Here is an 11,297-nt window from a genome sequence, read left to right as displayed (position 1 = left end):
ACAAATACTCCGGAACATTAACATATACTCAACATACCTTAAATAACCTTTACATAACTTAGAAATAAGTTTTGAAGGCTTTGGTATGGCAAAAACAAGTTAATTCGCTTACAGGGACTAAACTTGACAAACTGCGAAAGTATGCCAATTTGAACTATAACAAACATTCCGGAACATGTCCATAAGTTAAACATACCATAAATATCCTTTACATAGATTAGAAATAGGCTTTGAGGGGTTTGGTATGCTAAAACAAACTTTTGGATCATTCAGGGGCTAAAAGTGTCAAAAAGTGCACAAGTTTGCACTTTTGCGCATAACTTACGTTCTGAATACATCCAGACATCCAAAAATTTATGTGAGCATCTTTATATTATGCCTTAGTGTATGGCATGAGAAAAATCCATTCGTCGCGCAATTTGGATCGTCTTTCGCGCTTATGCGCATTCCGTCGTAATTAACCGAACATCGCGACCGTACGGCCAAACAAACCGACATCCGGGATATTTTTGAGCACATTTTAAGTTCTCTATACTTTAACATCATTTTAGAGCTTTGAAATGGGGTTAACGGGGCCTAAACGTGTCAAAAATGCATCAAATACCAAGTTTTGGAGTTGCAGGGACCAAAACTGTAAATCTGCCAAACTAAGGGCTTACGGACCGTAAGCCACAACCCATACGGTCCGTAAGGCACCCCCAGCACAGCAGATTCAGTTTTAAATGATGTTGCCTCTTCATGTAGTGAAAGGGCAAGTTGGCCCTTGTCTCTTCCAGCCAATAAGGGGCAAGATCTGACATACCACAATAATTCGACAAGTGTACGGGCGAGATCGTGGCACGATATTCGATAAACAATCCTAACGGCTCTACTTTTCCTATAAATACCCCCCCCATTCTTGCAAAAACTCACAAAAATCTGATCAAAATGCTCTAAGTTGATGCCATTGCTTCATACCTGAGCTCTTTGATCTAGATTAGCATTCGGGGACCCTCCGTAAGTATTCTTTCACACTTTTATTCGCTTTTCGAGTCCGAAAGTCAACGTTTTGTTGACTTTCTGCATTGACCAGCCTATGGTCAACCCGAAGTTCATGGAACATCATAACGTGAGTGTGATCACGATGGTTATAGTCCGTAGTGACTATACCTACTGATTACCACGTTATCTAGGCTCAGTGACGAGTCGTAGTTTCGGCCAAAATGTGCATTCTTGCATATTTTGTAACCAAACTACTCGTGAGCATCAAAGCCGTTTGTTTTGATGCCAAACCTGTTTTCTAATCTTAGTTAAGCATGTTCTAACATGCTTAGCTCGTCACTTTTAGTTTAGTGCTTATATAGGGTCGTAAGGTAAGCGATCTAAACCATCGCTTATACTTTCGAACCCGACCCATTTGGTCGATCATTAGGATCCGACCAAACACATTAGGTGACCATAGCTATAACCTTCCGAGGTTATACCTTGTGGTCACGATGTTAGGCGTTCCAAACGCGTTCTACGCGAACGACGCGTTAAGGTAGCATAAGCTACCTAAACGGGTTGTGATGGGTCGCAAGCACTTAGGTTAGGTTTCATTTTAGTATGTAGGCTTTGTTAAACCATATTATACGAGTCTCCATACTCGTTTGGTTTACGAACCCGCATACTATCCGATCCTTCCGTTTTGGTCCGGTATATTAACATAGCTTCCTATTAGGTGCCGTTTGATATCCCGTGATCTTTAGCATTATCTGGTTATTACACAAGGAATTCAAAGCAATCTCTGGTGAGTACATTGAACCCCTCTTTTACTGTTTTCCAAACTGTTTTGGGCTGAAACACATGTGCCTACTTGTTACTTTCATGCTTTCCATGTTTTCACATCATATACCTGCTATGTTCGTTAGTACATTATAGTACATGATTTCATTACATTTCATGCTATGTATGCCCATTGTGTGCGTACTTAGTACATTGCTTTACACTACATTTCATGCTATGTATGCCCATTGTGTGCGTACTTAGTACATTGCTTTACACTACATTTCATGCTATGTATGCCCATTGTGTGCGTACTTAGTACATTGTTTTGCATTACATTTCATGCTATGTATGCCCATTGTGTGCGTACTTAGTACATTGTTTCACATTGCATTCCATGCTATTTATGCCCATTGTGTGCATACTTAGTACAATTGTTTACATCACATGCCTTCATTTTGGTACAACATTTGGTTTGTTTAACATGGAACAATACATTCATTAACATTAGCTACGCCGTTCGTTAGTAGGTAGTGGTACCATAGGAATTGACAACTCCTGTTCCTGAAATCCTGGGTTTGATAGGATTGGAAGGAATGACCGAATTCGATATACATAACTTAGATAAACCTTTAATTTGTTTAAGGGTTTATCGCCACAGTCTCAAGGCTTGGATGTATGCATATTTCACAATACCGCATAAATGTTTATATCAGTAGAGCATGCATTGTTCCACAAAACATAACGTTGATTTAAACCATGTTTTACTTCAACACCTTGTTTTGTGCATTTTACATATGGTTTAGTTGATACATATCACTTACCATACAAGATATATTTTAGGTACACATTACATGATCTACAATAAGCATAAACATTTTGACATTGATATTCATACTTGGTGGTTTACATTGAACATAGACATTTCGACATGGTTTACACAATAACACTTGACATTTGGTTTATACATGAACAATTTACAAGGTGGTCGGTTTGGGTAAATGGTTGGAGTAACGTGGCGTATGTAATATGATACAAACATGGTGGATACGCCGCTGGTACTTCCTATATATAAATGCTTGTATAATATTACATATCGTAGCGTTACCCAAGTCATTTCAGTTTAGACACATTACATTTTACACAAATAACATACTTTTCACAAGACATTATTGTTACAAACAACTTATCTTATTCAACTCATTTCACTTGGTTACTCGTTTAACCTTACACTTATCTATACATATCATCTGATATTATCGTTTTTCAAATGGTTTACAAAGCAAGACAAATTACAAGGTTCATGACTGACTGTTATTAAACATTTCTTTAAACTCAAGTCATGAATCCCATTTTCACAAAACCTATGTATCTCACAGGCATTTTTATGCTGACGTACCTACTTTCACATGTGTTTTCAGGAGCTATTCCATAGGATGATGATCACGACACTAGGGTGGACCTGTGCCTTAGAGAATAACAATGAAGATAGAATAGTTTAATTATGTTCTGAACTCCTTGTTTTCCTGTTTAAGACAATGTATCACGCTTTTTTAATAAATAAAATGTAACTTTTATTTCCATGGTTATGAAACAATTAATTCTGTCCTCAACACTCCCCGGCGTTTCCGCCGCGGTTGCACGTTACACGCGGCAGGGGTGTGACAAGAAGATTGCTGAATTAGAGAAGATTAAAGAAGATTTACTATCTGATGTGAAGTATGTGAAGGAATCGTACGATGTGCTGAACAGAACAGTTGATAGTCTGAAAAAGACTAATTCAGAAATTGAAAAAGCAATGAAAAAAATGAGCGCAACATTAATGACAAAGCAGAGTGTTATCAATGAGTATATTGAAGACTTTGCTAAGCTGAAGCAGGAGTTGGAACTTGAGAAGATTGAGAGTGAAAGGATTAAATGATTACTGTTGAGTTATACTACTTGTGATTATTTGATTGATCGTGTTTATCCTACTGTTGCAGGTCTTGAGTCTTTCAAGAAGGGAAAGACCGAAGATACTGATACTGGTAAGAAACCAAGTGTCAAGTATAACAGATGTCCGCCCCCAATCTTTGAGAGTTATTCTCCTAGAAATCCAAATGGGGAACGTGTTAATAAGGCTCTCAACATCAAGTTAAAGTCTGAAATCATTGATGAATCACCAGACAATATTGATGTCACATTCACAGCGTTTGACACTGATCATGAGTCTGAGTTAGTAAAGAAAGTTGTCGATCAGGTGTTGGATATGGATGAAGGGTCAAGGTCGGAGTCTAAGTCAGATAGTTCGAGTTCGTCTGAGAAAAGTCCGAGTTCGCCGGTCAAGAGGGTTTACAATAAGGAATTTTTATTATCAAAATCTAATTTGAATGACAAATCAATCAAAGTACCATATACGTTGAATGATTCAGACAAATTATATTCTGATAATGAATTTCCAATAAGAAGTGTAAAAACTGAAATGATCAAACAGGTTTTCAAACTAACAGAAATTAATATTTCTGAAATAAAAGATTTAAATCTTTATGAAAAAACTAAACTTTACACTTCAAGAATCAAACAAAAGATAAACAAGAAAATGGGTTATAATTGTGGTTATGGTTTTCAAAAGAAACCAAACCATAATGGTAACTTCAAAAAGAAAGGTCTTGGTTTCATTTCACCAGAAAATTATAAAAATCAGAAAACTTATAAACCAAATACAAAATTTGTTGCAAGTGGAAATTCAGAAGATGAACAGAAGAAACCTTTCTGGAAACAGTCAAACCAGAAGTTTCTTGCTGAAGTAAAGAAGAATGTGAGAAAGTTTGCTGGAAGAATTGATAGAAGCACCTGTTTCAAATGCCAAGAAGTTGGACACATAGCTTGGAATTGCCCCAAGTCCAACACAAAACAGGGAGTTTCTTCACACTCAAAACTGAAAACTAGTGTTGATGAAAAGAAACAACAAACTGAGAAAATTAAAATAAACTCAATTTTTGAAGACAGTGAAAACTCAAAACGTTTTTACAAAAGAAGAGTTGATTTAAGAAAACAAAAATGGGTTGCTAAAAGTTCAGAGAGGTAGTTTTGACAATGAATCTGATTCCACAAAATCAGAGGAGTCAGTTGTTGAGAAAAAGATTGTGAATTTCGTTCCAGAGGTGAACAATGAGAATTTTCCTTCATTGTCAAAGGAAAATTTGAAGTCGAAAGTTGGAAAGGTTGAGATCTCAAATCAATTCTTCACTGGTAAAGGAGAATTTAATGTTGAGAAGGCTTTCAATGGAAAAGTCAAACATATTTTTGGTAAGATGGTTGACAGGAAGGTAAAAGGTGCAAAAGAGTTCTACAAATCAAAATGTTGGTGGGATAGATGTGTACCAAAATCACCCAAGGCTGGTCAGGCTTGGGTGGATATAATGTTTGAGTAAACACCCGACTTGCTGGAGCTCCCAGGTTGGTAAGCGTGGAGCATGAATCGGCACATTTCTTGAGAAATTCACGAAAAGTCATTTCGTCTTACAAGTGATACACAGGTTTGATTGTGCATACTTACAAGTGGTAAATCAGGGACATTAAGTTGTACTTGATTTTCTACAAGTAGTTAAAAATGGGGTTCATCATTGTAAAAAAAAATGAACAAAGTGAGGAAGTTTACCCCGAACCTACAAGTGGTTTTAACAAAACTTATTTTCCAGAACAACCATTTTGATTAAAACAAACTTAAGTGTTTTGAAGTCTAAATGGGAAAATAGTTTGTTGAAAGGGGGAGTTCTGATTGTATATGCCTAATGGATGGCGATTTAAAGCGATTCACATCAAGTTGTCAATTTACTTGAATAGTTTGTTTTTCAAAATTTGTTTTTACAAAGTGGTTCAAGAGCTCTGTTTATTTTCAAAATCCAAATACATTAGAAAAATTTGAAAAAGCACAAAAACATGATAAAATTCAAAATGAGTTTTGTTGTATAAAAGAGGAAATGATAGTACATCAGTGGACTATCACAGCATGCTAAAGATTTGGAAAGTAAAAAATGTGATAAACAGTCTCACTGATGATGTGTTAGTAGGTTTTTGCACATTTAGTAAATTGTGTCGAGATATAAACCTAAATTCAAACTTGCTTAATTCGTGGGTAACATCTCTAGGATATATGGGTAACCCCCGAAATCTTGCTTGAAAGACCCCTCTTTCTGAGATACTAGGTCTTTTTGCTTAGTGATATCTGGGGTATTATCCCGGGACTTCTGCTGAATGGAAATTCTAACCTAGTCCCCGTATAATACTTTCTGCAAATGCTTGTAATATAGCACAACCCTCAGTATAAAAAATGATGAAACATTGAAAAGTGCTAATCATGTTTGTTGTAGAAAAGATCCTCTAAAGGGACACACCAAAAGTCGAGCCGTCATCTCTCTGCTGAACGGAAGTTCTGACATGAGCTCTCACGGTTTCGCATCTAACCCCTTACTGATATCATCTAGGTATACTCACCTGTAAGACTGAATATTGGGATCTGGATACGGGAGTATATTCAAGAGGTGGGACACAAGAATAAGTTTAGGTCTCTAAAACGTTAATCTCGTATCTCGAAACAGTTGAACTTTGTGTGAGAATTTAAGTGGATCAGTATACTGACAATCTAAGTGAATCAGTTAGAACTTAAAATGTATAAAGCTTAATGGTGTTGGTGATTTGTCTCAAAAACTAATACGATCCTCTTACACAAACTCACAAAAATATCGTGTGTAAATATTTCTTTACTGCATTTCTGTTATATAAAAATTCCAAAAAGATTTTAGGTGTGTTTTAGCATAATTTTTTTTTGAAAATTCAAAAAGATTTTAGACAACTGATGTGCAAAAGCTGATTTTCAAAATTCCGAGTGCTAAACATGACGAACAGGTTTGGGAGTGTGTGTTTTAAAAAAGGAGATGTTATTCATACAAGTGTTTCTATCTTTTGTTCTGATTGATTCTATAAGTGATTAGCAGGATTTCAAAATTTGCTATATATTATTTTTATGAAACTTATGTTTTCGGTAGAGAATATGCAGGTGAGCCAGGTTGCGATACCTGAACCTGTGAATATCTGAGCAAAGCTTGAACCTGAAAATAGCAAGACTACGATCCCAGCAAAAGTTAAGGGGGAGTCTGAATGACAAAGAGACAGGTTTTGATCTGAGTTTGCTGATGCTGATGAACCTCAGGAATTAAGAGATCTGATAAAGAGAAATAGAGTATGAGGAGAGACAGATAGAGTTTCTGGAAGCCCAAAGACTGATAAAGACTGAAGACGTTGAAGACTCGACAGATAGAGTTTCTGATCAGGGCGCATTGTACGAGAAAATAGGAGGTTTTAGGGTTTATCGGATCTGATTCCGCTTGAAAGATGTAATTTCGCTTGAAAGTGAATTGTGCAATTTCAAGCGAAATCACAACATTAGTGATTTCGCTTGAACTGCCTCACATAACGTTCAAGCGGAATCTCGCCCCTATAAATAGTCCCCAAGCGAAATCATTTATATGCTTCTAATTTTCCGGTACCGAAGTGCTGCCGAAGTGCCGTCTGACTGTAATAATTGTGAAATCAATATTCAAGGCATTTTTAAAGTGGATTCAAGCTGTTTCTACATCTGTTTCTTAGTTTTCGCCTTTGAAATAGATAAAGAACTCTTCTGATTGACTCGTTTGGGTCACGACACGATCCTACAGTTATAATGCTAGAAGACCTTAAAAATCATAAAAACACATTAACACACTTAATTTAAACATAAACCTTCTAACTTACACTTATAACCTTCTCTTCCAAAATCTTACAATTTACCCCCCCCCCCTTATGTCAACCGGCCCCAACATGGGCCCATAACCTTTTCCATTAAACAATTGTTCTATGTATGCTAGATACTAAACATGAAGACCATTGGACATTGTATTGTTAGAAATTTTATAACTTAGACCTAAGGTTTCATTTCTCATAAGTCCATTCAAAATTTTCTCTCTTCTTCATCCTCTAACCTACAGCCACCACTCCCTCACCATACAACCACCATTTTCTCATTATTCAAACCATTCTAAGGTTATCACAAGGTGCTAGAAGGTGAACTATGAAGGTGTGAAGCATTGGAAGTTCAAGGACCTTCTTGGAGAGCTTTTATCCACTCATTTTCTTCATTCTTCTTCTTGATCTTGTTCTTGCCACTTACCTAGCCACTAGAGCTAGTAGTAAGCATGCTAAACTCTATTTCACTTCATGTTAGTGTTATGTACAAGTTACATGTGACACCCGTGCCTCCATGGCCATCAAAAAAATACCAAAACAATGAAATATTGTATTTCATACTTGATATTTGCATAAATATGTGAATCATTTGCACATATCAAATCTTGTTCGATTTTGGGCTCTAAATCGCTTTCTGGAAGGTTATACGCATACTAATGCATAAATATAACCAGTTTAATGCAACAAACACTCTGGAACAGTGACATAGGCTTAACATACCTTAAATAACCTTTACATAACTTAGAAATAAGTTTTGGAAGGTTTGGTGTGCCGAAATCAAGTTTATTCGCTTACAGGGACTAAATTCGACAAACTGCGAAAGTATGCCGATTCGTACTGTAACGGACATTTTGGAACATGACCATAAGTTAAACATACCCTAAATATCCTTTACATACCTTAGAAATAGGCTTTGAGGGGTTCGGTGTGCTAAAATAAACTTTTTGGTCATTCAGGGACTAAAAGCGTCAAAAAGTGCGTAAGTTTGCATTTTCGCACATATCTTACGTTCTGAATATATCCGGACATCCACAAACTTATGTGAGCATTAAAATTTTTTATTTTAGTGTTTGGCTTGATAAAATTCCATTCATCGGGTAATTTGGATCGTTTTCCGCGTCCGTTCGTGTTTCGTTGTAATTAACCAAACAATGCAACCGTATGACCAAACGAACCGACATCCGAGATATTTTTGAGCACATTTCATGTTCCCTATACTTTAACTTCATTTTGGAGCCTTAAATGGAGGTTAACGGGGCTTAAACGTGTCAAAACGCATCAAAAATCAAGTTTCGAGATGTAGGGGCCTGTTCTGCCAAGTTTGCAAAGTTTCTGCCAGCAACAAGGGTCCTTACAGACCATATGGAGTTTCTTACGGTCCGTAAGCCCTCCCCAGCTCAACAGAAACCATTTTTATAAAACCCAGCTGCCTGTACATGGTTTCCTTTGCTTGTTTTCAATCTTGTGGGCTGGTTTTCGGGTTCCCATGGTTTCATAAATCCGTGGGTGCAAGTGTAAGGCCATGATCAAAGCTCGGGAATCGAGGAACGATCTTAACGTTGGACCGAATACTATAAATACCCCAAGCATTTCACTTCAAAGCTCACATTTGATCTGATGGTTCTCTAAGTTGAGGTGCTTTCACCTCATACCTGAGAATAATTGGGTCAAACTTACGTTCTTGGACCTTTTGTAAGTATTCTTTCGTTCTATTACGTATTATTAGCGTGAAAGTCAAACCTTGTTTGACTTTCTGCATTGACCAGTTTATGGTCAACACGAAGTTCGTTTGAACTTCATAACGTGAGCGTAATCACAATGGTTTTAAGTCTTTTGTGACTATACCTACTGATTACCACGTTATCTAGGCTTAGTGACGAGTCGTAGTTTCGGCCAAAATACGTATTCTTGCGTATTTTGTAACCAAACTACTTTTAGGTATCAAGACCCTTTTTTATACCAAACCTGTTTTCAAACTTTGTTAAACATGTTTTAACATGTTTAGCTCGTCACTTTTAGATTTGTGCTTATGTAGGGTCATAAGGTAAGCGATCTAATCAATCGCTTATACTTTCGAACCCAACCCGTTTGGTCGATCATTAGGATCCGACCTAACACATTAGGTGACCATAGTTGTATAGGGAATAACCTTCCGAGGTTATACCTTATGGTCATGTCGTTTAGTTAGTTATATGATATGTAGTAGTTTATATGCCTTAGGAAAATTACTAAAATGCCCTTTTTACGCCAAAATTCATTTTAAGCATATTTAACATAAATTTTAACATTTAAACTGATTAGGCAACATTATTAGACATGTTAAGGCATATTTTACTTATCATAGGACTAGTTAGGCGGTCCGAACGCGTTTTACGCGAACGACGCGTTAAAGTAGCGTAAGCTACCTAAACGGGTCATAATGGGTCGTAAGCACTTAGGTTAGGTTTTATTTTAGTATGTAGGGTTTATTAAACCATATCATATGAGTTTCAATACTCATTTGGTTTACGAAACCTCATACTATCCGATCTTACGAGTTAGGTCCGGTTATTAATGTAGTTACCTATATTAGGTGCCGTTTGATTTCCGTGATCCCTCTAGCTTTGCTTGGTTATTATACAAGACTTCTAAGCACCCTCAAGTGAGTACATAGTCCCATCTTTTACTGTTTTTCAAACATTTTGGGGTGAACACATGTGCCTACTTGTTACTTTCGTGCTTTCCATGTTTTCATATCATATACTTGCTATGTTCATTAGTACACATATAGTACATGATTTCATTTATGTTTTGCTATGTATGTTCACTTAGCATGCTAGCACATTGATTTCATAAACATTTTTGTTACACATGTTTACTTAGCATATGGACGCATTGTTTTACATTATATTTCTGCTATGTATGCTTACTGAGCATGCTAGCACAATGATTTACATTACATTTCTGCTATGTATGTTTACTAAGCATGCTAGCACATTGATTTACATTACATTTCTGCTATGTGTGTTTACTGAGCATGCTAGCACATTGATTTACTTTACATTTCTGCTTTGTATGTTTACTTAGCATACTTAGTACATTATTTTACATTACATTAAATTTTATGCTATGTATGTCCATTTAGTGTATACTTAGTACATTGTTTTACATTGCATTTCCGTGCATATGTTTACTCAGCATATGGACACATTGTTTTACATTTCTACCTTGTATGTTCACTTAGCATACTAGGTACATTGTTTTCATAAAACATGCTTACATTTGGTATAAAATTTGGTTTGTTTAACAAAACTAATACATTCATTAACACCGATCATGCCGCTCGGTAGTAGGTAGTGGTACCATAGGACTTGACAACTCCCGTTCCTGAAATCCTAGGTTTGTTTGGGTGGAAGGAATGACCGAATCCGAAAGCATTTTTGATAACCTTTACTCTAAGGTTATCCTACAGTCTCAAAGCTTGGATGTAGACGTTTAACTTATCGCATAAGTGTTTGTATCAGTAAAGCATGCATTTATTTTGCAAAACATGACTTTTGATATATTCAAAATACTTTGTTTTGTATGTTTTTACATTTGGGTTAAGTAATCACATTTTACATTCCATACATAACATTTGTTACACATTACATGATTTACATTTGACATTATACATGGTTTTCACATAAATATTTGGCATTTGACTATACATAAACCTTTTTACATTGGTGGTTTGTTTGGTAAGTGATTTAAGTAACGAGGCGTGTGTAATATGATAAAAGCATGGTGGATACGCCGCTGGTACTTTCTAT

This window comes from Helianthus annuus, chromosome 1 (genome assembly GCF_002127325.2).
Source record: "Helianthus annuus cultivar XRQ/B chromosome 1, HanXRQr2.0-SUNRISE, whole genome shotgun sequence".
Classification (NCBI taxonomy): Eukaryota; Viridiplantae; Streptophyta; class Magnoliopsida; order Asterales; family Asteraceae; genus Helianthus; species Helianthus annuus.
Note: the sequence above shows the minus strand (reverse complement) of the source record.